The following is a 27925-nucleotide window of genomic DNA, read 5'->3' on the forward strand; positions in this document are numbered from 1 at the left end:
CTTCTAGATGAGCAAGAGATAGTACAAAAACGCACTTTCACAAAATGGATCAACTCTCATCTGTCCAAGGTAAAACAAAACAAAAGTACCTTGAATTATAGATTTACTTAGTTTGAGCCAATAAATTATTAAATGTCAAGTATAAAGGAATGCTGCTGTTCTATATTACTAAACAATTACTAATCACTATATTACTAATCAATGATATCAGCAATCCTATTGGTTGGTTTAACTGTTGCCTAAGTGTGATGAAATCTGGGAAAAAATGAACTAATAGCTAGAGTCAAGGGCAGTCACTCATGTCAATTCTATGGATCTTGAGGAAATATTTCATGCAATCATTTCTTTTATACTAACATGTATATCATATCAAAAGGAGAATTTGTGCTGAATTTTTGTTTATGTGTGTTTATTTGTATTTGGAGCACAAAGAAGCAATGAGTGGTCTGTGCTGAGCAAAGGATTTTATCTGAGAAGTTCATGACTGTGTCCTTGCTTTCTCAGGTGTTTTGATTAAAAGTAGCCATGGTGACAGGACACTAAAAGGCTGAAATCATCCTGAGATTATACACACTGACATTAGGTGGTATTAGGTGATTACGTGTCTGTACATTGTAGTGACTTCAAAATAAATAGTCATATAAAATAAATTTTAATCTTGATACATTATAATAAAATTAATCTCATACTGCTGATGGAATAATATGCAAACCAAGAGGCATCATATTTGTAAAAAATAAGTCCAGATGATAGGACAACTCTCTGGATTTAGTTAGAGGATCATTTTTCTGAGAGCAGAGTTTACAGTATGCGAGGCACAACCCTATGTGCAATTTTTGATCAGGGGTTTCCCAAAGCCTTTTTGATGGTACAGAAATAAGCAGAACGTGGCAATTAATTTCAGTCTCATTCTACAAATCAATGCTTACTTTGTGTCTATGCCAGACTTTGGAGGCGGAAAATAAAAAATTAGTAGACATTTTCATAGGCCTTGAGAAGCTCATGGTTCAGCAATGAAAGAAGTCAAGAGCCATATGTTTATGTACAGGATAAACTGGGATCATCGTTCCTATAATCTCTTTCCAAAAGCCACTTGATGAGAAGGGAATTCTATGTCACAGTGGCTACACTAAAAATCTGCCCTGGAATACAGCAGTTGATGCAGGAGGCTTATTTCCTTTGAGGCTCATTTTCTCAAGCCTTTATTGATGCCAGCTGGCCACTACTCATTCTACAGAATTGTTATCAAGTGGGGAAAGTTTTTGTTCCTAAAATGAAAATTAAAATATTGGTTTTTCATAGTGTAAAAAGGCTACATGCTAATTGTAATATATTAATATATACTCTTACAAACTGTGAAGAAGAAAGTGAAAATCATCTTAAATCACATACTCCAGCTATCATATTCACTAAAATACTGGTCACCACTTTTCTACACAGTTAAACAGTTTCATATAAGTGGCTTTATAGGATATTGTTCTGGAAGCCTCTACTTCACCTAACACATTTTTCCATGTCAAGAGTAGAACTACATAATCATTGTAATCGTTTAATCATTTAAAAAAATATTTATCTGTCAAGAGTTAGCCAGTTACCTATTGATAGTTATTTAGATAAGTTCCAGTTGTTTAATGTTATATAAAATATGACAGTAAAAGTTCTGGGGCAGACATTTTTGAACACTTACATGACTTTATTTCTTCTTAGGATGAATTTATAGAAGTGGATGAATAGTCAATAGATGTACACAGTTATAACTTTAATATACTCCAAGAGTGTATGAGAATCTCCATTTTCTTGCTTTATTAAAACACTCTTCAAAATTTTTAATGGGAATGGGAACTTGACCCTGAGATGATGGCGATAATGAGCTTGTCTCTCCTTTCATATTTGATGTTTCCTTGTGTGATGATGCCTGGTATACATAGCGCTTTGCTTTGAAATTTTTTCAGATAAACTGACAACCAAACCATTTATTTAAAAGAGTTAAAATTTATTTTATTCCTTGGTGCGCCTTCTCCCCCCATAATTCTCTAGTGACGTCTATCAATAAAGGTAAGAAAATGACGCATGTCTAAGGTATTTTTAATGCTGACAATCAAGATATTAGTTTTAAATCACCCATACTTATGCTACATGATGTGCCAAGTTATTTTTATCTCTGAGAACAATAAAGGCAAAAGTGCTCAACTAGCTAGGAAAAAAGAATGTTTAGACTTTTTCCTGGAATGCAATTTGCAAATATTCTGCAATATCTTTGTTGTCTGAGAACTTTTGTACACCGGTCATGAGAATTTTTGTAGTTATAAATTAAAATGATAAATTCTAAGTGCTGTGATAACATCTTGCTACTAAAATGCCCTCTTTAAAAGTTTTAAACAACCTAAAACATTTTATTTTAAAGGTTAATTTAAAAGACTTTATATTTGAAAATTATATATATATATATATAATTCATATATATATATATATTCTCAAATTCTTCTTTGGGAATTTACCATTTCCAAATATAGCTTTAGTAATAGGCAGTGGTAGCTTTAAGAGCTGGGGACTTTTAGCTGAGAAACAAGAAAGCTGATCCTTCTGTCCTCAGTTATTCAATTGTGAGATGTTCAGAAGATGTTTAGGAAGGTGAATTTGGGAAAGATTTTAAAGAACTTTCACTTTTGTCTTGATTGCCTTGCTGAGTTGTAAATTAATAAACTATTTAATAATAATTAAATAAAGTCTTTTACTGATGATATTTCATTCTAGTGTAACGATCCTTTATAAATATTGTGACAGCTTTAAAATGCAAATAAGAGTGCAATCTGTTTTCAAAATATCTACTTTTCTTAAACAAAAATCTGATTAAAAGTAGGAAGAAAACATGAGGACTTTCTGTGTGTATGTTTTTATGCCTTTTTATTGCACAGGTGTAATTATTCAAACTTGTGGGTATAATTATCTGTTAATATTTTGTTTGCTTTATTTCTAAATTAAAGTCTTTATGCTTCTGCAATTATGCAAAACATGGCAAATCACAAATTGTCAATATGCTATAATATAACATTAACAAATTCGTGGGTTTTAGTTATTTTATATACCTTTCAAAGGTGGTGTTCCACTTTTAGACATGGAACCTATAATTATCTTCCTTTCCAAGAAGAAATCTGCATCTTTCTATTCTGTTAGCTCTGTTAATGAAAGGAGGTGGAGTATTGGTTTTAACTAGTCCAATGCTGATTTCGAGTGATGGTTTTTTAGAAGTCAGGTTCTGGACTCAGGTGTAGCTTGTTGGCACTCATTGCTAAAACATGTTTTTAAATTACAGGCCTGCCTTTATTGAGCACTTACTCTACACCAATTACTGTGCTTTAGCAACTTCTTCTTTGACTTTATTTAATCCTCACACAACAAGAAAATGTATTATTTTTACTATTTTTATAGATTATGAACCTGAAACTGAGGGTTAATTAATAAGCTCATAGTCGCATAACAAGTAGGTGACAAAAATCAGACTTCAATACCCCAACTCCTAAGTGTTCTTTCAGTCAGCCTGGGATGCTACGATGAATCAATAACTCCAAAAAAAAAAACAGATGCTGGAGAGGAGAGGATGCAGGGAAATGGGAACACATCTGCGCTGTTGGTGGGAATGTAAACTAGTATAACCTTTGTGGAAATCAGTGTGGCGATTCCTAAAAGATCTAAAAATCGATCTCCCATACAACCCAGAAATCTCCCTTCTGGGAATATACTTGGAGGAACTTAAATCACTCTTTTTAAAAAATTTTATTTATTTATTTATTTATTTATTTTTGAGTTGGAGTCTCACTCGGTTGCCCAGACTGGAGTGCAGTGGCTGCTCTCGGCCACTGCAGCCTCGACCTGCTGGGCTCCAGTGATCCTTCCGCCTCAGCCTTCCGAGTAGCTGGAATTACAGGCATGCGCTACCACACGCAGCTGATTTTTTTATTTATTGTAGAGATGAGGTCTCGCTGCCCAGGTGGGTCTCGAACCCGCGAGCTCAGGCAATCCACTCACTTCAGCCTCCCAAAGGCGCGGGATTACAGGCTGAGCCACCGAGCCTGGCTATAAATCACTCTTTAAAAGAGATGCCTAAACATGCATGTTTACTGCAACATTATTGACAATAGCAAAAACATGGAACCAACCACGCTGCTTATCAAAATTGGACTGGATTTTTTAAATGTGGTAAATATACATAATGAAATATTACGCAGCCATAAAGGACAAAATTATGAACTTTGCAGCAACTGGGATGCACTTAGAGTCTATAATACTGAGTGATCTATCACAGAAATAAAGAAGAGTACCACATGTTCTCACTCATAAGCAGATCCTGAACAATTATCATAATGCTATAAGAAAGAGATTGGCAGTAGTGGGAAACTGCCGGGGAGAGGGGTACACTTCATCAATAAGGGTACCTGATCTCAAACCGGGTGAAGTGGGGACCAAAGGGAGGTCCCAACTTTACCTGTACATGACCATCTGTAAACCTAACCTTGAATTGTACACCACATCTTCAAAATAAAAATAAACAAATAAAAATAAACCGAAAAGAAAAGAAAAGAAAATACCAGAGACTGTGTGGCTGAAACAAAATGCATTATTTCTCACACTTTTGGAGACTGGAAGTCTAAGAGAGAGGTGCTGGCAGATTCAGTGCTTCATGAGAGCTCTCTTTCTGGTTTGTGGATGTACTGCTTCCTCTACATGATTTCCTCACATGGTGCACAGGGAGGAAGTTATCATCCCTCTTTCTCTTCTTATAAGGACACTAATCAATTCCATCATGGGGAACCCACCCCTATGATCTCATCTAAACCTAATTACCTACCAAAGGCCCACTTCAAATATCATTGCCTTGAGGGTTAAGGCTTCAGGACATAGATTGACAGGGAGGGGAACACAGACATTCCATTCATAATAGGCACTAATCAGTGAGTTATACTCCCATGCTTCATTTGCTTATTTAGTTATTCATTCAGTAGATACTTATTAAGTACCTATTATGTACTAGGGATTGTGAACACAGTAATGAAAAAATACACACCTGGTTGGTGCTATCATGGTATTGGTCATCTAGCAGAGGAGACTAACAATTACAATGTGTGGTGAGTTCATGAGAGGGAAAATACAAAGTGAAAAGTAAGTACAGTCAACCACACAGGTAACCTGATGGCGGGCTCAATCGACTTTCAGAGGAAGAAACATCTAAGATGGGGTCTGAGAAATGTCTTAGGCAGGGTAGGTGAAGGAACCAGTGCTTTCAAAAGTGGAGCAGCGAGAATGAGCTTGGTTCAGTAAAGAAAATGAAAGCAGCTCAGATTACCTGAAAGTGTTGGTTCTAAGAGTGGGATGGCAACAAAGAAAACTGAGAATTGGTCAAAAGCCAGTCACTTAAAAGAGTTTGGACATTGTGTTATGGGCAGTAGATGACATTAAAGAATATTAGGCAGGAGAATGAAATGATCACTTTGACCTGAACCTCTCTCTCTCTCTCTCTCTCACCTCTCTCTCTCTCTCTCTCTCTCTCTCTAATGAAGTAGAGCAGGAACAAGGCAGATGGGAGGTGAAGTGACCTTGCAGTAAGTCAGATGAGAGTAGATGGCAGCTTGGACTAAAGCAATAATGGGGTAATAGAGAAAAGTGGATGGAATGAAAGAAGTTTAGGGATATACTTGATAGAACTGAATAAGTAATTGGAATCTTGGAAAGAGGAAGCCAATAACAATTTCTAGATTTCTAATTTGAGCAAATGACTAAGGTCATTCACAGAGATCAAAAGACTTGTGGAAAGGCTATTAAGTTCAATTTTAGATAGAGAAATTTCCTGTTAAAGATGAACCCATTTGACCAACATAGGAGCACCAACTTTCATAAAGCAGCTTCTAGGTAACCTAAAACAAGATATTGACTCTAACATTATCATAACTAGGGACTTAAACACCCCCCTAACAACCCTAGACAGATCATCAAGACAAAAAGCCAACAAGGAGATCTGGAACCTCAACGTGATGTTTGACCAAATGGACTTACTTGACAACTACAGAACACTCCACCCAACAACCATGGAATATACATTTTACTCATCACCCCATGGAACGTACTCAAGATCGACCACTACTCAGTCATAATCAGCATAAACAAATTCCATAAGATTGAAATTCTGAGCTGGGCTCGGTGGCTCAGCCTGTAATCCCGCACCTTTAGGAGGCTGAGGTGAGTGGATTGCCTGAGCCCGCGAGTTCGAGACCCGCCTGGGCAACTTGGCGAGACCTCATCTCTACAATAAAATGAAAAATCAGCCGGGCGTGGTATCGCGTGCCTGTAGTTCCAGCTACTTGGAAGGCTGAGGCGGCAGGATCGCCGGAGCCTAGCAGGTCGAGGCTGCGGTGGCCGGGAGCGGCCACTGCACTCCAGTCTGGGTAACAGAGTGAGACTTCAACTCAAAAAAAAAAAAAAAAGATTGAAATTCTACCGTGTACCTTCTCAGATCACAATGGAATAAAAGTAAATATCAACACCAATAAAGTTATCCCCAAAAACACAAAGACATGGACACTAAACACCATGATGCTAAACAACTCCTGGGTCAACACAGAGATTAAAAGATAACTGGAAACAAATGAAAATGAAGAAACATCTTACCAAATCTCTGGGATGCCATGAAAACAGTCCTAAGAGCAGAATTCATATCTCTACAAACACACACGAAGAAGATGGAAAGATCGCAAATTAACAGCCTAACAAAACACCCAAGGAAGCTGGAAAAACAAGACCTAAAACCCTAAGTTCAGCAGAGGCATCCAGATCACCAAAATAAAAACCCAAATTCAGGACACAGAAGACAAAAATAAAATACAAAAAAAAAATGAAATCAAAAGCTGGTTTATTTCAAGGAAAAACAAGATTGATGAACCCCTAGCTAGACTGACTAAGAAAAAGAGAGAAAAAGCCCAAATAAACACAATCAGAAATGCAAAAGACAAATTCACAACTGACCCCAAAGAAATACAAAAGATTACCAGAGATTACTATATACACCTGTATGGAAACAAACTCAAAAACCTAAATGAAATGGAAGACTGTCTTACATCACACAACCTCCCCAGGTTGAAATAAGAAGAAAGCAAACCCATTTGATTTGGTAGTTAGGAAATCATTGGCCACCAGTGGGAGTGGTCATGTTGTAGTAGAAATCTGACTCTAGTAATCTGAAGAGTAAATGAGAGAAGAGGATGTTAGAACACTGTATATCACACATCCATGGGATAAAGTATTAGAAAATTGGATCAGCTAAGAGGCATTTTAACAAAGGGTAGTCTTGAGTGTGTGTCTGTATAGAAGGGAATGAACTAAGAACTAGCAGAGAGGGAAGGACTGAAGAAGAAGGAAGGGAAGGTTATTCTGAAGGCGCCTGGCTCCTGAGGAGGCAGGGTAGGAGAGGAAATCAAGAGCATGAGTGGAGAGTGTAGATTTGTACAAGAGGACAGAAATATCCCTGACACTGAGACTAGAGTGGAAATAGGAGAGATGGTTGTTGATGTGCCTACACTTGAGATAGGCAGACAGATGAAGACAGAGGTGGAGTGGATTTTAATTTGAAGAAATTCCCACCTAATGGTCTCATATTACTTGGGCTTAACCATATACAGCCTTTGCATTTTTTGAGGGAAAAAAATAGATTAAGATAAATACATTAAAATTTGACAGTTGAAAATGTTTTTTCTTTTGCAAGTTGCAATTTTTCTTAGAAAATTTCTAAACTGTGTGCAAGACCCATGAGCTATTATAGTTGTAGAATGCTGCTTCAGTCACCCACAGGAAACAATTGATTGATTTTTTTTATTTTTTTTTTTAAGTCGGGAATCTCACTCTGTTGCCCAGGCTGGAGTGCGTAGCATGCCCATGGCCACTGCACCCTCCACTTGCTAGGCTCAGGGGATCCTTCTACCTCAAGTAGCTGGAATTGCAGGCACGTGCCACCATGCCTGACTAATTTTTTTATTTATTGTAGTGACTAGGTCTCGCCAAGTTGCTCAGCCTGATTTAGAAACCCTGGACTCGGGTAATCCTCTCGCCTCTGTCTCCCAAAGTTCTGGGATTACAAGTGTGAGCCACCATGCCCAGTCAACAATTTAAACATATCTTTAAAAAAAAAACTATAAAAAGTTAGATTTTTAAAATAAAGAAAATATAATTTTAATATTTATATTGATTATATTCTCTTATCAAATGCTTGTAATTTCATTTTCTCTTATTTTGTAAAGTGGAATCGAATATTACATTTGCATTTAAACAACCTTAAGTCAACCTTTATGATATTGTGACTGTGAAATAAATAAGTTGGCACTAAGCCCTTTGGGGAAAAATAGGTCTCAAGTAGCCATTTTTTTAGTGTTTCTATAAATGGAGCTTCTTTTCAATATGCAATAAGCCATCTATCAGTCTTTAATTTATGCAACTTTTAAAGATAGCCCTGGACATTTTAAATACTGGTTTTAAGATGAACTTAGGCATGCTATGAGCATCTTCTTACTTTTTAGAAGAACTAAAAAAAAGCATTATAAAACGTTATTTAGGTTCTCTCTCTCTCTTTTTTTTTTTTGAGTTGGAGTCTCACTCCATCGCCCAGGCTGGAGTGCAGTGGCATGCTCCCTGCTACCCCAGCTTTGACCTGCTGGGCTCAGGCATGCTCACTGCCACCCCAGCATCGACCTGCTGGGTTCAGGCGATCCTTCCAAGTAGCCAGTAATACAGACATGTGCCATGCCCAGCTAATGTTTATTTATTTATTTATTGTAGAGAACGAGGTCTTGTCAAGTTGCCCGGGGCTGGTCTTGAACCCACAGGCTCAGGCAATCCACTCGACTCGGCCTGCCAAAGTGCTGGGATTACAGGCTAAGCCACCAAGCCCAGCCAGGTTCTCTATTAATTGCTCTGGTTTTCATAACAAAGTGCCACATATTGGGTGGCTTAAAATGAGAAATTTATTTTCTCACAGTTCTGCAGGCTGGGAGACTATGCTCCTTCTGAGGCTCTGAATGGAGTCTTTCCTCACTTGTTTCTAGCATCTTGTGGTGGTCTGCAATATTTGACACTTCTTGGCTTGCAGCTGTATCACTCCCATCTCTGCCTCTGTGTATGTCTGTGTCTGTGTTCAAATTTCCTAATTGTATAAGGACAGTAGTCATGTTGGATTAGGACCCAAGCTAATGACTTCCTTTTAACTCGATTACTTCTCTCAAGACTCTGTGTCCAAATAAGGTCCCACTCTGCAATATTGGGGTTTAAGATTTCAACATATCTTTCGGTGGCACAATTCAATCAATGACAGATTCCATTAAGAACACATTTGGCATTAATACCAAGTTAGATGGATGCACTCCTTTAAAAGGAACACTTTGGATTTTCCGTGTTTTTTAAAATACAATGCTAATTATGACTTTGAATAACATCTTCAAAGTCATAAAATAACGCTTTAGCAGTGGCTTTTATCTTCTTTAGTTGTCTTTCCACTAACAGTGCTGAAAGATAGCATAGAAACACATTCTGAATTGAATTTCTCTCCCATCCGTTTTCTTGTATATACTTTGGTGGGACCATTAAAGAACTAAGAGAAGAAGAGAAAGAAGTCAACAGGAAAATAATTTTTCAGTTGTTTTTTTCAAGCTACACTAAGAATGAGAGGTGGCGGACTTGTTAATTAACTTGATTTAATTACTTCACAATGTATGTATATGTATCAAAATGTACACCGTAAATATAATTTTCATGTCAATTATATCTTAATAAAGCTAGGGAAAAAATAAACCTGCTTAAATTTGTTGACTCTGAACATGCTAATAAGTTAGTTATTTCCAAATATGCAACTAAAAGATTATGAAGGAATTTTGAAATGGGTAGCATTGATTAATTTATATAGGATATATTGGCTTATTGATAACATGGATATAGATCTCAAAAAGTTTATGCAGACTAATAAACACTTTGCTAATATTTGTTGCAGTTCCTTGTTTAGAAATAATTTTATACATTTATTCAATGCATATTTTAAAATACTACTTGATAAGGTTGGCAATATTTTAGGTATTGAGAATGTAGCAGGGAACAAAACAGAAAATGAATCCCTTCATGATGGAGCTTAGATCCTCGTGGGGGAGATGCATTATAAGAAAGTTCAAGAAGCTTTTCTGCTGAGAATAGACTCTAGAGGGGCAAGAACAGAAGGAGGGAAATAAGTTAAAGGGTATTGAATTCATTGGGGTGAGAATCTGGTGACGTGGACCAAGATAATAGCAACTGAGTTGGTGAGAGGTGGTTGGATTTGGGATACGTTTTGAAAATAAAGCCAATAAAATTCATTGATGGATCAGATACTGAATGTGAACAAGAGAGAGAAGTTCAGGATAGTCTAACTTCATACTGAATAAAACCTATAACTTGGGGAGTATATTTCTTTTATACTATATAGTAAAACAAACTTTATTCCACCTGAAAATCATTAAGAGCAAAGTTTTCTGAGCAGATTTAAAGCTGAGCTGGTGGACAGTTATTGCCTTTGGGGTATTATTTTGAATTGAATTAAATAATCAAGGAAATGGAAAGGATTATGCTATTTGTCACAGGAAACAAAAAAGAACGGGAACTACCTTCTTCCCTTTGCCAAGTAGAGGTGGAAAATCATTACAAAAGTGCTGTTATGAAGGGAGTGAAAGAGAAACAGTTTACACATATAGTTTTTAAATTACTTCACCTTATTTCTGGTGATATTGAGAACATTCAATTAGATTTTCTGAATAAAGTGACAAAACTTTGAGACATTACATTTATTTTATTTGACTACTGTCAGTGGTTATAATCATGATTTCATTAATGTGGCCCAAGGCTACTTTGTCATTTGGAGACATTTTAGTGCAATGGGGTCTATGCCAACCTCTGGGGAGGTAACTTGCTCCTCATCTGCCGGTTAACCTCTCTTCCCTTCCCACCATCCTCTCTGTTCCTGTTGTTTAGCTTGTTGTTCACACCCAGCAGATAACCATCAGAGCATGCAAAAATTGGTTCTGTGATAGGAATTTTTCCCTATATAATACACTTCAGCCTGTGAAATAGTTCTTACCTGAAACACATAAACCAGAAGTAATGGTTTGTCTGGGTCTAGAAGTGATAGGCAATTCTGTACACAAAGATTTCAAGGGTGCACAGAATGCACCTGGAGAAACAGCCCTTACCCAAAGACCTCTCTATATACCAAGCAGAAAGCAGTTTGGTGAAAACCTCTGGCCATGACGTTACCTTTTCCTGTTCAACAGCCCTGCCTGTGCCCAATAGTGCATCTCAACTGACATTTTTAACGTGATTTTTTCCTTTCGGCATTTTCTAGTTCAGTTTTATTGGTATTGCTAAGTATCCAGCAATCACAGATATTAAACCACAGGATATATGTTTAGTATTTTTAAGTAAAATGCTGTAGCTTTTTTTGTTGTTGTCATAAAATGTTTTGAGAACTCTTTGCCCAAGAGGGAAAAGCATTTAGTTGAAGACTAAAAATTATGATGCTACATGAGGACTTGGATGACCCTGCCATATGACAGGTGATTTTACCTTTTTTTTTTGTTGATGTGGTTAATGACTAAATTCTTAATGCTGAAAATCTACTTTATAATTGCATGATATTTGTCACTACAGACTCTAAGATTAGAGATGTGTAGGTATCCGATGAAGCACTAATATTTTAGTAATGTTTCAACATAGGATTCTATTTTTCCACAAACCGCCACTATGGAAAACAGTATGGCAGTTCTTAAAAAAAAAAAAATTAACATATAATCCAACATTCCTATGTCTTGTTTATATAAAAAAAGTTCAAAGCAGAGTCTTGAAGAGCTATTAGCACACTCATGTTCACAGCAGTATCAGTCACAAAGCCAAAAAGTAGAAACTACCCAGGTGTCCAATATTGGATGAATGGATACACAAAAAGTGGCATACATAGACAAGGGAATATTATTTAGTCTTAAAAAGAAAGGAAATTCTGGTATCTGCTGTAACATGGATGAACCTTGAGGACATTATGCTAAGTGAAATAAGCTAGTCAAATAGAGTGTGACTCTACTTATACGAGGTATCAAGAGATGTCAAATTCATTGAAAAGGAAGTACAGTGGTGGTTGCCAGAGGCTGAAGGGAAAAGGAAATGGGAAGTTATTGTTTACATTACTGAACTGCACACATAAAATGGTTAAAATTGTAAAATTTTGTATATTTTAGCACAATTAAACATTTAAAAATTAAACTACAATAGTTACCCCTTATCTGCAGAGGCTATATCCAAAGGCCCCCAGTGGATGCCCAAAACCACATATTATCAAACCCAATTGCCTCAATCAGAATACATTTCTGTTCATATCTTCCACCACATCCATCTTAAAAAGGCGTTATCACATATTTTGGCCATAACTTTTGCAGTTTATGTTGTGACAGCAAAACTAGCATGAATTTCTCTTTCCTTCTTTACAATTTCATGGATGGAAGATTCTTTCTTACGTGGGGATCTTAGAAACCTCAGTATACAATTATTCTTTATTAAGTTGAAAACTTTCACCTTTTCACTTAAAGGAAGCATTTTGCAGCTTCTTTTTAGCATGTCCAAAATGTCAGCATCACTTTTCTTGCACTTTGGGGTCATTATTAAGTAAAATAAGGGGGCCACAAGAAGTGTGTGTGATACCATGACAGTCAATATGATAACTGAAATAGCTATTAAGTGACAAACAGGTGGATTGGGTTGAGTAGACAGTGGTGATATTCTGGACAAAGGAAAGATTCACAGCCAAGGTATGAAAAAGTGGGACTGCATGAAATGTCATCACACTACTTAGAATGGCATGTAATTCAAAACTTATGAATTGTTTCTTTCTGGAATTTTCCATATAATGTTTTCAGACCATGGTTGACCATGGGTAACTTAAACTGCAGGAAGGGAGGGGGCCCACTTTAGTTTTAAAAAATTCAATCAGTTTCCCCTTAAAAAACATATTTCCATCTTACAGAGCAAATTTACTTTTGGTCACTTATATTAATATTTTCATGGATTAGGAGTGACAGGGCACTGAAAGTAAATTGTTACACTCAGAACAGTGTTTGCAAACTAATAACTAATTAGACACACGTTAGTTATGTTAGTTAATAACTAATTAGACACACATGTTAGTTGTGTTGTAAGTAAGTAAAATTAATTTTAGGTGATTTAAACAAGAAGGGTGATCTATTGAAAGGATACTTGCCTCAGAGTATAAGGAGGAAAAGCCTACTGAGTAGAAAAGGGTAAACGCATCAGGCCTGTTACTAAAACCCTATACATTCCAGAGAAAGGCTTGTCTTTAAGAATGGACCTGTCTGGCTTCTGGAAGACAATGTCAGGTAACTTGTAATATTCTGCCTGGTAAGAGTGTTTTTGTATGTCTGAGGTCTTGAGCCACATCATATTTATAGTGAACTTCATTTTTTGTGTGCAACAAGCCTTGAATATGCTGTACCACTTTGATCAGATCCCTTTATTTTAACACTGTGATTTTGACTGATACATGTTTTAGCAGGGAGTGAGGATGGGGAGGAAGCTGGAGTCTAAGCAGCTGAAGTTAAGTCACATGGGCACTGCTTGCTTATGTCACAGACCCCCAGTAAAAACCCTGGACACTAAGGCTTGGGAGAGCTTCACTGGATGGCAACACTTTGCACATGCTGTCACATATCATGACTGGGAAATGAATCATATCCCCATGTGACTCCACTGGGAAGAGGCAGGTCACTCACCTCTGGAAGCTTGTGCATTACTTTCTCCTGGACTTCCCTCCATATGTCTTTTCCCTTTGTTGATTTTACTCTGTAGACTTTGCTATAGTAAACTCTATGAATACAACAGCTTTTCTGAGTTCTGAGTTCCTCTAGTGAATTATCAAGCCCAAAAGTGGTCTTGAGGACCTCAACACTAACTTACCTAGTCTTGAGAAAGACAGAGGCAGAGTGGCTCTTGGAACCTCAGAAGGAGGATGACACTAGTCCTCAGGTACTGCCATGAGATAATTTGGCCCCAGTCGTCTTCTGGATCCAAGCAGAGAATGTTCTGGACCCAGCTCAAGTCACTCACATAACAAAGGATGGGGTGTAGCACAAACAGGACCATTGGAAAGCATGGTATGACTCTGGCTGACTTGTGTCTATGCCAGCATATGAGGGGGGGACCCAAAAAAACATCAGAATTTATTTCTTTTAAAAAGTGTATTTATTCTTACATGTTTAAACTTCAATCACCTCTCTGTTTGATGTGACACACCTATCAAGATTTTTTCCACTGCTCAGAACAGTTTTTGAACTCATCAATTTTGATGCCTTTTAGTGCTTCTGTCATTTTTTGTTTCACTTCTTCCACACTGGCAAAACATTTCCCTTTAAGGACTTTTTTCATCTGGGGAAACCAAAAAAATATAATAATAATCACTTGAGATGAGATTGGATGAATAAGGAGGTTAAACTGCTGAGCACTCAGTGTGGTGTGGGCAGGTACACTCATAAATCACCCATCATGAAATGGGAAAACGCATTGAAAGAATCTCCAAAAAAAATTGCTGAAGCTGAACACAGCTTCTCACAACAAAGCTAGGTGGCACACTGATGCCGATGACTTCCTTGAACACTTACCTAGCCCAGACTTTAAGTACAAAGGGTACTACAAAGGGGCCCACCCTCCAAAAATTAAATACAGTTTTTTTGTCCCCCTCGTATATTAATACAAATGATTCTTCTATTATTCCTTTTTAGTCTTCCTAAATCCACATTAGTGTGTTTTTGTTAATAAATTTATTGTTTCCAGTAGGGTGACAGGCACTTCAGCTTATCAGTTAATACTTGTCCTATTGATAGTAAATATAAATCATAGTTACAGGTTTGTGTGTTATTCAGGAAAAATTAACGTTAATTCCTGTATTTTTATGCTTAGCTTCCTGCCTAACGAAGTGCATCAAAGTATAACAAACCTGGGCTCAAATTCCAGTCATTTAATAGGGGTGTGATATGGACCAATGGTGCCTCTGAGATTACAATTCCTTATTTTTAAAGAGAGGTAGTATTCCCATAGGGGATGGTTGTGAATAAATGAGATAACATGTAAGAGTCCACTTCATAATACTCAACACATGAAGGTATTCAACAATATATTATTTATTGTTTCTCTTCTCTTCCTATTTTATTTTCTTTCTCCTTTCAACCCTTTATTAAAGTACCTGCTAAATTGGACTGTATAAATATCTAAGCCATAGAGACACCTATTAAATATTGGAATTTATATACTATATGTAGTATATAGAACTATTTTGTCATCTTTCCTTTATGCATCAAAATTTTTCATTTTATATATACTTTTTTTTTTTGAGTTGGAGTCTCACTCCATCACCCAGGCTGGAGTGCAGTGGCATGCTCATGGCCACCTCAGCGTTGACCTGCTGGGCTCAGGTGATCCTTCTGCCTCAGCCTTCCAAGTAGCCGGAACTACAGGCATGCGCTTCCACACCTGGCTAATTTTTTAAAATTTATTTTAGACACAAGGTCTTGCCAAGTTGCCCAGTCTGGTCTCGAACCTACAGGTTCAGGCAATCCACTCACCTCAGCCTCCCAAAGTACTAGGATTACAGGCAGAGTCACTGAGCCCAGCCTTATATATACTTTTTAAATGTGAGAATTTTTAGGTTTTCATTTTATGGTAAATAGTTATTTCTGATATCTTTTTTCATCAGATTATCTTAATCTTTTTCCTCTAAGGAATTTAATTATTTCACGGGGCACAAAATTGACATGTAGCATAGCAAACATGGTCCTATTTTCATGAGTAAAAATATGAAATAGGTAGTGGATAAGGGTTAAATATATACTGGTACTTATAGACAAGCACAGAGACACCAATTATTCACACACACACACACACAAACACACAATGTCAGAGAACAGATTATTTTTCCCAAATACCGGAAATGGTCAGTAAAAATTATACCAAAGATTCCTGTTGTTCCCCAGATTTCATAAATTTCAAGGAGAAACATTTGATTTCCTTTAAAACATAGGAGAAAAGAAAGGACTCTCATTGGATGTTATCAAGGGGGCTTCTGTGGCAAAACTAAAGGTGAGGGAAGAGGACTAGAGAAGCATGCTCTGTGAGACCCACTCCACTCAGGGTTAATGACCAGAGAGATGGCTGGGCAATGTCAGCTCTCCAGTCCCAGAGGCCTGCACATTTTCCCTGAATATATAGGCTTTTAGAAATCAGACCGTTCTTTTAGAGCTAGATTTTAGGGTTTAAGCCATATTAAGGAGAGCTTCTAGAAGGGATGGCACTGAAGCAACGTACCTCTTTCTCTTCTCGTTTGCCCCCATCTCCCTCTCCCCTTACTCAGTCAGAAGGTCTATTGTTTGAACCTGCTCTGACTTGGCACGCACTTATCTTCATTCCATATTGTACCAGAATGTGCTAAATATCACTAGGGAGATCCATGGAGTATGTAATTTTTCCAGATACTGAGAAAAACAGAGAGATGATCACAATTTTCCGTTAATTAAAAAAAAAAGATAATTGTGATCTTGAAAAGTGCTTGATAGATTTCTATCTAGTACTTGAAACTGAAAATTTGTGAGCAATAGGAACAAAACCACATTGTTTTGTTTTCCATCAAGTCAGGCTCCAACCAATTATCTGCGTTTCTAACTCTTCCTTTTGGCCTTCAGCACTGTGACCCAAGTCTTACCAAAGTAGCCATATGTGTGCTGTAAATATTTGTGTGTCTGGCAGGAGAAACATTTTAGCTGAAAGTTTTCCCATTAAAACATTGTTATGAAAACCAAATGTGATGTAGTTGCCATAGTAAAGCTCTTCCCTAGATAATCATTTGCTGTGTATAAACAATCCCTTTGCAAAGTGAGGTGGCGAAACTTGTCTAATAATTACTAAGGTTTTATTTCTGTCAGGTGGAATTTTTGTTATGTGGAAATATTTTATTGGTTTCGCACAATATTTACATACATTCATTCAGTCAGTCAGCCAGACAGCAGTATATATTGAGTGCCTGTCACATGTTCAACAATGTTTAGGAGAGGACAGTTACCTGGAGGGAATGATTCAAGAGTAATGTCTAGGAAGACAAAAGTTTGTAAAGATCAAAGAAATTAGGACTGAATTTGTTGAATGGTTACAGTTAGGAAGGACAGAGAGAGAGAGAGAGAGAGACCAGCCGACGTGTAAACAATTCTGGTCATGGAGGTTTGGGGAAGAATCTATCAAGGAGAAGATGGAATCAGCAATTTCCCATGCAAAGAGACCAGTGGTCACTGTTGAGTGGTCAATACTGATCTGAGGACCAGTTCCAGGAGCATTGTGTAGGGAACAGCTGGAGGAAGCAAGGAAGCATCAGCAGAGGTACAAGAGGGAAAAAAATGAGAGGCAGAAGTGAGGCTAAGAGAACATCTTCCTCAAAGTGGCAGAGACCTGCCTGTGTATGTTTAAAAGCAGAACAGATTAATACATGCATTCTATCTTTTTTTGGTGTAAAATTTCTGGTAATTTTTGTTATTTCATGGAAATTCCCTACTTTCTTTAACTTTATTTTCATATTCAAGTTAACACAACATATGAAAAAATTCATTTGTATTTGCTCACTGAATATATCACACATTTATTAACTTTTTCCTCACTTTTTCACTTTACTTAATTTATTAGGATACAAATAGACATTTGAATGTTAAATAGATAATCTTTTAATGACTGTATATGGCTAATACAATTAATTTGCTTCTTATTGTACCAAATAGTTTTTATTTGGATGAATCCTTTCATTCCGAATAATTGTATTTATATGCTCATAATATAAAGTCACTGTTACATTTTTGCTCTATAAGTAAGAAGCAGTATGAACAGTGAATTTTAAAAGAGAATAATTGAAAATTAAAACTCTTATTTTTGAACATGTATTTCATAGCATGAGAACAAAATGTATTCAGCTGTTCATTTTATAAAGAAAGAAAAATTCATTTTAAATTAGAATTGTACCATTTAGAGAGTATAATTTATGCAGTCACAGGAGAAATATAAATGCTACATATCAGTGGGTAGAGGAAAAAAGTCACATTTTAATGAAACATTTGGTGTTAAATCTGTCTACACGGAACACATTGTTTTTCTAAGAAAAAAAGGGTTTGAAAGTCAGGACTTGGGCATTAAGGCTTAACAAGAATCAGTGGGAATCAGAAAAGTGTAGAGTTTGAACTCAGTTGATAAATGAAAAAAAATTTTGATTCTGTGAGAAATCAGTGAACATGTCTCCTCTATTGACCATCAGCATTGGCGTCATCACTTCTTTGCTTTCTCCTGAGCCAAGAGAGACCCTAATTCAAGGCTTGATGAATTCCAGTATATTGAGTATTTTAATAACCTTCATAAAAAAATAAAAGATTCTCCATGAATTAAATATGAGCTTTGGCTTATTTTTCCAGCAATGGTGATGGATTTGCACTGCTCAGTCTGTAATCTTGTGCTTATTGAGGGAAGGTTTGCTAGATTCACCAGGCTGTGAAACAAAACATACCAGCTAAGTAACCCACAGGAAGATTAAATCTGCGATCTTGGCTATGCTAACAGTGCTCCTTCAGCAGGAACACTTACTGAGCAGAGGTTGCCTTGGTGACAATGTCCTGTAGAAGGACCAAGCCTTGTTAAGGTCCAGTAATGTGGCTGTAATATGGCTGTGAAGTTGCAAGGTGGGTTCCGTTTCCCCAGTGCATCTCCTGATCTGCTTTTAGATTATGCTTTAATCTCTCTCATCTTTTAGGTTGATAGTGCCCTCTCTTCCTTCCAGTATCCCACACCATCCTGCCCTTGTCAAAAATCTCTTTCTAGAAAGAAGCTGGTATTTATGTAAAAGCCCATGTATTAAATCCTCTGAGGTTTTTGAATGTTGAATTTTATCTTCACTGGGTTGCTTTTCTTCTTAGAGTTATCAAAAGGTAATTGGCAGTCATACCAAAAATAAAGAATTAAGACACACAGAAATTTCTGGCCAGGCACGGTGGCTTAAACCTGTAATCCTGGCACTTTGGAAGGCTGTGGCGAGAGGACAGCTTGAGCCCAGAAGTTCAAGATTAGCTTGGGCAATATAGCAAGACCTCATCTATAAAAATAAATAGTCAGGCATTGTGGCATGCGTCTATAGTCCTGGCTACTTTGAAGGCTGAGGCAGAAGGATCGCCTGAGACCAGGAGTTCAAGGCTGCAGTGAGCCGTGATTGTGTCACTGCCCTCCAGCCTGGGTGACAATGAGACTTGACTCAAAAAACAAAAAAAAAGACAGATAGACACACACACACACACACACACACACACACACACACACACAGAGAGAGAGAGAGAGATCGTGAGTGCATTATTTCTCTTTGGTTTTACAGAGGAAACCCCCAATGGTGGTGGATGACCTTTTTGAAGACATGAAAGATGGTGTTAAACTGCTTGCTCTCCTGGAGGTCCTGTCCGGGCAGAAACTGGTAAGATTTTTTCTTCTTCTTTTTCTTTCTTTCTTTCTTTTGTGTGTGTGTGTGTGTGTGTGTGTGTGTGTGTGTGTGTGTGTGTGTGACCATACTTTCAAATTTTTCCCATTTAGAATTTGGGGATTGTGAAGTTGAGAGTGTCAAGGAGTATTACCCATATTAAAAGAAAGTCCTTTAGTTGTGGTTGGTAGCATACAGGAAACACTGGTCTACCAGTCACTTCTGGGAGCAAGAAATATATTTCCATTTTTATTCCTGCACACAAATAGTGGATTTAAAATATTATGTAAGCCGGGCTCGGTGGCTCAGCCTGTAATCCCGCGCCTTTGGGAGGCTGAGGTGAGTGAATTGCCTGAGCCTGCAGGTTCGAGACCCACCTGGGCAACTTGGCAAGACCTCATCTCTACAATAAATCAAAAATTAGCCGGGCGTGGTAATGCGCACCTGTAGTCACAGCTACTTGGAAGGCTGAGGCAGAAGGATCGCCGGAGCCCAGCAGGCCGAGGCTGTGGTGGCCAGGAGCAGCCACTACACTCCAGTCTGGGCAACAAAGTGAGACTCCAACTCAAAAAAAAAAATAAAAATAAAAAATAAAACATTATGTTTATAGTGGCAACCTTAGAAGCAAGAGTAAAGAACTTCATCAGTAACCTGACATGGATAACTATTGCATCTGTATGGAAGGTGTTACTAATCAACATCTACCTTTAAGTGTTTGCTTTCCATTAGTAAAGGATTCTTGGTCCATATCTGTGTATTTACATAGTTGTTTGTTGAAAATTAAGCTTGAATCAGTGTAGCATTGACATCATTCATCATGAATCATTCATAGCAAGAACAGCATGTTCAGAGTTCGTTTTATGTGCTGTGGAAACAGCAGAGTGAAAAAAATACTGACGGTATGTTTTTCTACATTATTGAATAATAAAATATTTATTTTTTCTTGCTTATGTTTTTATTAAATTTCAGAGTCGTAGAGCTATAAGTAGTTTGTAAATGAAATTATTTATAAATAATGTTTACTGTATTTGGAAAAAGGAATTCGGGAAATAATCTTCAGAATGTTGGATAGCACATTAGACACGGAGTCCAAAATTAGGAGTACTTTCTTTTTCTTTCTCTCTTGTATCTTGGCAGTAACTACACAATCATTAATGCTTGGATAAATGAGTTGTTTAAAGGACATTTTTAACTCCTTAAAATTAATTTCATGATAATTTTGTTCAGGGAGTCCTCAAAATATCTTTTGTAAAAGAATTGCTTGTTAGAATGTACAAATTGATAATAATTTTTTGTAAATCATTGATCTATTTGGATTCAGGTTGTAGCAGATGTTTTTGGCATCCCCACATCTCAGTTCAGCTCACCTCTGATTTCAGTTATATTGATGATAGACATCTTTCATACACTCTGACAGCCTATTGCCCCTGGTACTCTCTGGGTTCTACCTCAGGGCTTTTATCAAAGCCACAGGTTGCACCTGGCAACTCTGAAGTGTTGGAAAATTAATGGTCTCAAAGAATTCTCAACAAATGGAAATAGAAGTCTGTTAATAAATGTTCCATCCTTGAATTTTTAGAAGGGCAATTCTGAGACATATGTTACTCATGTCTCTCTGAGTTCCCCATAGGGTCCTCAGCAGGATTGAGCTCAAGTTGCCTAGATTGATACTCCTAATAGCATACCTTTTATTGACTTTTCCTCCTTTTTGGTCCCATTTTCCACACATCCTCACTCCTGCTATCTGGGGTCTTCTCTCCAATAACCTATTTATACCCAAGTTCTTGTTGCAAGTTCTATTTTGGAGAAAATCAAGCAAGACATATAGGAACAGCCAATCTGGAATATACAAGTATGTATATGAGCTATGTAAACTGGATAAACATTAGGATGTGGGAATTATTAGAATAACATATATACTCCTCTGATTGCCTGTTATAACAGATCATCTTTATATACCCTCTCTCCGAATTAAGCTATTTACTTGAAGGTTGATGAGTCTTCATATGGGTATTCATAGGAATATTCAAGAAGTGTATCTGCATTCCAAGTGTCAAGATAATTCTGCCATTGTACCTGACAATACAATAGAGTATACAGAAATCTTGATGAGCATTTAACTACCAAGCTAGATTATTCTAGAAAAGAGTATACTTTGACATAACAGTTCTACTCTCATTTGTGTCCTATTCATTCAGACATAATTAGAATTATGAGATCTTAAAGCTAGAAGGAATTTTAGGAAAAAAACTCAGCATTCTCATTTAGCAGATAGAGAAGCCGAGGCATAGAAGAACAGTTTCTGATTTAACTTTTATAATTTATATTGAATTTCTCAAGATTCTGAATTACATAAAATTATTCTGGATTTATAAATATGCCACAACAATAGCTATTTAAGTTATGTACATGTTTGCATTATGGTTCTGGACCATGTTAAGATGAAGAGCGTTATTTAAAGGAGTAAGGATCCCAGGCCTTCTTTCAGAGATTTTCTAAGGGGGAATTTGGGTAAGAGTGTTTCACTCAGGAGCACTAACATTGCTCAGGAATTCTATAATTCTGTGATAGGTAGAAACGTACTTAGAATAACCCTATGCTTAATGTCACAAATCTCAGGACTCTGACTTAGAATATGATCATCTGAGAAATATGACCAATGACTCAGCATCCTCTCTACTGCCTGCATCTCAGGGCAAGCATGAAATCTCAATATCCTAACACCCTTCAATAATCTGTTATTACTACCTTGTCTATGATTTCATTTTAAGTATTAGGGAACTGCAAATTTTTTTTGGTTAGAAAGCAGTTTATTAAGACAGAAGAGCTCCTAAGTGGGAGGGGGCCTGAAACAGGGTTGCCCGGGAATTGTAAATTTTTAAAATTATTATTCTTGAATTTTTCTGCATCCATTGAATATTATTTGTGAAACATGCACTCTTTAAATGTATCATGGATTATATATCTTTAATTACACATAAACATAGAAACACAAAATTTAACTTTGCACTTAGGATTTTTTTTTTTTTTTTAGAATGTAAGGAATTGTCACTGAAACATTAGAAACAATGGAAGCAACAGGAATAGAGATTAAGGACTACAGATAAACTTCTTTCTGAACTATTTTGTCTAACCTCCTGTACAGTATTTTTTTAAAAGACCCTTGACTGGGCTCGGTAGCTCAACCTGTAATCCTAGCACTTTGGGAGGCTGAGGAGAGTGGATTGCCTGAACCCACGGGCTCGAGACCAGCCTGGGCAATTTGGTGAGACCTTGTCTCTACAATAAAAATTTTAAAAATTTAGCTGGGCATGGCAGCATGACCTACAGTTCTGGCTGCTTGGAGGACTGAGGCGGAGGGATCGCCCCAGCCCAGTAGGTCAATGTTGCAGTGGCCATGAGCGTCCCACTGCACTCCAGCCTGGGCGATGGAGTGAGACTCCAAAAAAAAAACTCTTGAACACCTTGCACAAGAGAAGAATACTTAGAAGTGAACAGTGGACACTCTTAGGGGATCTTGAGCACCAAAGACCCTGCATGTGTACCAGGTGACTCTGTAAGTCATATATTTAGAGTAGAATCAATTCTGCAATGGCATTTGACATTGTCTAATAATCATTCAGATAACATTTCTGGAGTCCCTGATACGGATAAGGCATTACTCTATGTCCTCTAAGGAAAATGGAGATAAATGAGATATGGTTGGTGCCCCGAAAGAACTTGTAGCCTAGTATAGTCAATTTTAAAAAATATGGAAGGACACTACATAATGATAAAAAATTCAGTTAATCAACAAGAAACATCTATCCTAAACATATATGCACCCAACATAGGAGCACCAACTTTTATAAAGTAGCTTCTAGGTAAACTAAAAAAAGATATTGACTCTAACATCATCATAGCTGGGTACTTAAATACCCCACTAACAACACTGGGTAGATCATCGAGGATAAGTGTATTGGTTAGGAAATATTAAGTTGTATAAAAATAAATGCAAATATATGATGGCACAATACAATAGATGTTTGTATCTTTCTCACTTAGCCAGGATACACCTAAAGAAGAAAAACAAAAACAGCATTTGTCCTACTAAATATCAGATCTTACACTGAAGCGATATCACTTTAGACAGTGTGGTATTAAGTACAGAGATGGACATATTGAAAAATGCAGTGGAATCTAGAAACAGACCAAGGCATGAACGGAACGTTAGTGGATGTCAGAGTTCGATGCCACATGCAGAAAGGAGAGATTGTTCAATGAACAGAACAGGAAAAAACAAAACAAAACATGTATTCTAATACAAAACAGTAAAATTGGATCTTATCTCATAGCCTATAAAAAATCAAACTTACATGAACTAAGGGCCTACTGGCAAAACACTTTAACTCTTAGTAAAAAATATAAGTGGATATCTTTTAGACATAAGGATAGAAAAAAGTTATTCCATAAGACACAAAAATATTGATGATAAAAGATTGTTATTTTTAACTATGTTAAAATTAAAAATATTTTAAAAATCAAAAACCTTCAAAGAAATTGGCAAAAGAAGTTACAAATTTGTAGAGGTCAGTCACGATTCCTGTTTTGAAAGGATTAAAAGAGGGCTAGATCAAGAATATATAAAACACATCTCCAAAACAAGAAGGGTACAAACAACCAAATGGAAAACCTGGGTAAGGGATGTGAAAAGACATTTTACAGAAGAAATTAACATTGCCAGTGACCACAGGAAACTATGCCCACATCATTGCTGATCAGAAAAATACAAAGGAAGACCACAATGACATTTTACATACATTCAATTGAAAATGAAATTTTAATTATCTATCAAAATCAAGTGCTAGAATGTGGAACAAAAGGACTATTTTTAGAATACTGAGCAGAGTGAAAAGTAGTGCAACCATTTTGGAATAGTTTAGCATGACTTTACAAGATCCAAAGTCACATTCCCTTTGACTCAGCAATTCTTCTCTTAGATATATGTACAAAAGAAACTATGTTGCACAAAAGGTGAAAAGTACAAGAATGATCTATCAGCATACCACAAAAGCAATAAAAGAAATAACCCAGATTCACATCAGAAAGGCAGTATATAAATGGTACATTATATAGGTTTCAAAATGCATGGAATATAGTGAAAGGCAACAATATAGATTAATCTTAGCAACATAAATCTGTGTGGAAAAGTTAAAAACTAAAATAAATGTTCTTTTTAAGAATGCATATAAAAGAAATGAATTCACCTCTCTGTACTGCTTTCATGGCATCCCAGAGATTTTGGTAAGATGTGTCTTTATTTTCATTTGTTTCCAGAAAACTTTTAATGTCTACTTTGATTTCCATGTTGACCCAGAAATTGTTCAGCATCATGCTGTTTAGTATCCATGTCTTTGTGGGTTTGGGGGGAGTTTTGTTGTTGTTATTTATTTTTATTCCACTGTGGTCTGAGAAGGTGCTTGGCAGTATTTAGATCTGATGGAATTTGTTTATGCTTGATTTATGGCCGAAGTTGTGATCTATCTTGGAATATGTTCCATGTGGTGATGAGCAGAATGTATATTCCGTGGTTGTTAGGTGGAGTGTTCTGTATGTATTTATTAAGTTCATTTGGTCAAGTGTCAACTTGAGGTTCAGGATCTCCTTGTTGATTTTTTTGCCTCAATGATCTACTGAGGGTTGTTAGTGAGGTATTTAAGTCCCCAGCTATAACAGTGTTAGAGTCAATATCTTTTTTTAGTTTACCTAGAAGCTGCCTTTTTTTTGACTTTTAATTTTTTATTTGAAAATTGTGGGGTACAATTCAGGGTTAGGTATCCAAACATTCATTATGCATGTACCCTTGTTGATGAGGTGTGACCCCTTCCCCAGGCAGATTCCAACTACTGCCAATCCCACCTTCCCGACCCCCCCCACACCCCTGCAGTTTCCCACAACTGTCAATCCTTTTCTTGTAGTATTATGGTAGTCGTTGAAGATCCACTTATGAGAGAGAACATGTGATACTCAGTTCTTTGTTTCTGTGAAAGATCACTCAGTATTATAGACTCTAAGTCTATCCAAGTTGCTGCAAAGTTCATGATTTTGTTCTTCTTTATGGCTGCATAATATTCCATGGTGTATATGTACCACATTTTTTTTATTGAGTTCTCTTTTGATGGGCAACATGGTTGGTTCCATGTTCTTGCTATTGTGAACAATGCTGCGATAAACGTACATGTGCAGGTATCTTTTTTATAGAGTGATTTGAATTCTTTCGGGTATATTCCCAGTAGGGGGCTTGCAGGGTGGTATGGAAGGTCAATTTAATAAAAATTGATCCTCCTATGTTGGGTGCATATATGTTTAGGATGAATACTTCTTGTTGATGAATTGAACTTTTTATCATTATGTAGTGTCCTTCCATATCTTTTAACATTTTTTTTGGCTTAAAGGTTATTTTGTCTGATATTAAGATCACAACTCCTGCTTTCTTTTGAGAGGATGCGGGGAAAAGGGAACACTTCTACACTGTTGATGGGAGTGTGAAACTAATACAACCTCTGTGAAAAATAGTGAGGTGATTCCTAAAAGATCCAAAAATCAACCTTCCATATTACTCCACAATCCCCCTTCTGGGAATATACCCGTAGGAACTCAAATCACTCTATGAGAAAGATACCTGCACACACATGCTTATTGCAGCATTATTCACAGTAGCAAAAGCATAGAACCAACCATGATGTCCATTGAAAGTGAACTGGATAAAAAAAAATGTGCTACATAAACACGATGGAATATTACACAGTCACAAAAAAAGGACAAAGTTATGAACTTTGCAGCAACTAGGATGGATTTAGAGTCTATATTACTCAGTGATCTATCACAGAAACAAAGAACTGAGTACCATATGTTCTTACTCATAAGCAGACTCTGAACAGTTATTATAATACTATAAGAAAGGGATTGGCAGTAGTGGGAAACTCCAGGGAAAGGGAGGGAGCACACTTTATCAATAAGGATACCTGATCTCAAAACAGGCAAAATGGGAACCAAAGGGAGGCTCAAACTTTACCTGTGCAATGACCACTTGTATACCTAATCCCTGAACTGTATCCCACACCTTAAAATAAAAATTAAAAAAAGAATACCAATATAAAAGAAATAAATCTTTCTGCAAAAAGGAAAAAGTTGGACTGGATTTTGGGTGATGGCTACCCTGGGTGTACGAGGGTAGGAAGATGGAATGAATGGTAATCATTTTGAGGGATATGGCTTTCATACTTAATTGTGATGATTGACTTTGTTTTAGGTGGTAGATTTCATGGGAGCTTTTACATTGTAAAAAATAATTATTTAAATAAACTAAGTAAGAGGGACTGTGCATGTGTGAATGAGACTGTGTCCTATGTAATAGATGTCTCACTAAAGAATACATTAAAATTAAAAATGATATCTTTAATTTAAACGTGTTTGAATTCATATAAAAAATACTACTTGGTACACTACTAATTGGAACTTAAAATACTTGGTTTAGAATTTTAATGGGAAATTATTTAAAGCTGTAGGGTCACAGAAAGGAGACCAGTTTACCAGCCATGCACCTTTAAAGAAATCACTTAACCTCAGTTATTCTCATAGATCCTATAAATGCAAAGGAGGATTATCATATCTACTTCACTGAAATTATTTGGAGTTTTCAATTTGAAGTTGTGGTGCAGAGACTGCCCATAATAAAATTTGATAACTTAAACACAGATAACTTAGACAATTCATTTACCAGAAACACTTTTTCATTCTCACAGTCCTATTTTTTAACCTTGGTTCACATTCTCCATGTATTTTGGCTATGTAAATCAAGAAATATCACTAATAATGTTAGTCTCCTTGCATATTTAGATGACTAAAAAAAAAAGAGGTGAGTGACCAAAAGTACTATTCATATACATATTTCATAACTTGCAGGAGTGACAGTCTCAACAGACCACATAAGAGTTTTGCAAACTTTTGCTCTTACTCATCCAGAAGATTGAAAGACAAACACACTAACAGATATAAACTGAGAATGAATTTTTTATTGAACAAAGTAGTACATCCTCAGAGTGCTGTGGGGATAACACTCCTTTACATATTTGCTAAACTTTATAGAAATTGAGTAATGTTGGTTTTTCTTGAATATTCTTCAAGCACATTTTAATCCATTTAAATAGATTTTAAAACTAACTTTTTAATGTGTGCAGTTTGTTTTATTCCTATTCTTTCATTGTTTACAGCCCTGTGAGCAAGGACGCCGGATGAAGCGAATTCATGCTGTGGCTAACATCGGCACAGCACTCAAGTTCCTTGAAGGAA

At 36.6% G+C, this 27925-nt stretch overlaps 1 long non-coding RNA gene across 1 annotated transcript; it reads left to right on the forward strand.

Annotated features, from left to right (window-relative positions):
- On the forward strand, positions 1-27925 carry LOC103255627. The gene is made up of 3 exons (XR_504032.1): positions 1-69; positions 19496-19591; positions 27847-27925. It is a non-coding gene; the product is annotated as an uncharacterized LOC103255627 (long non-coding RNA).

The sequence above is a fragment of the Carlito syrichta genome, unplaced genomic scaffold (genome assembly GCF_000164805.1).
Source record: "Carlito syrichta isolate Samal-C Ts95f unplaced genomic scaffold, Tarsius_syrichta-2.0.1 Scaffold75111, whole genome shotgun sequence".
Classification (NCBI taxonomy): domain Eukaryota; kingdom Metazoa; phylum Chordata; class Mammalia; order Primates; family Tarsiidae; genus Carlito; species Carlito syrichta.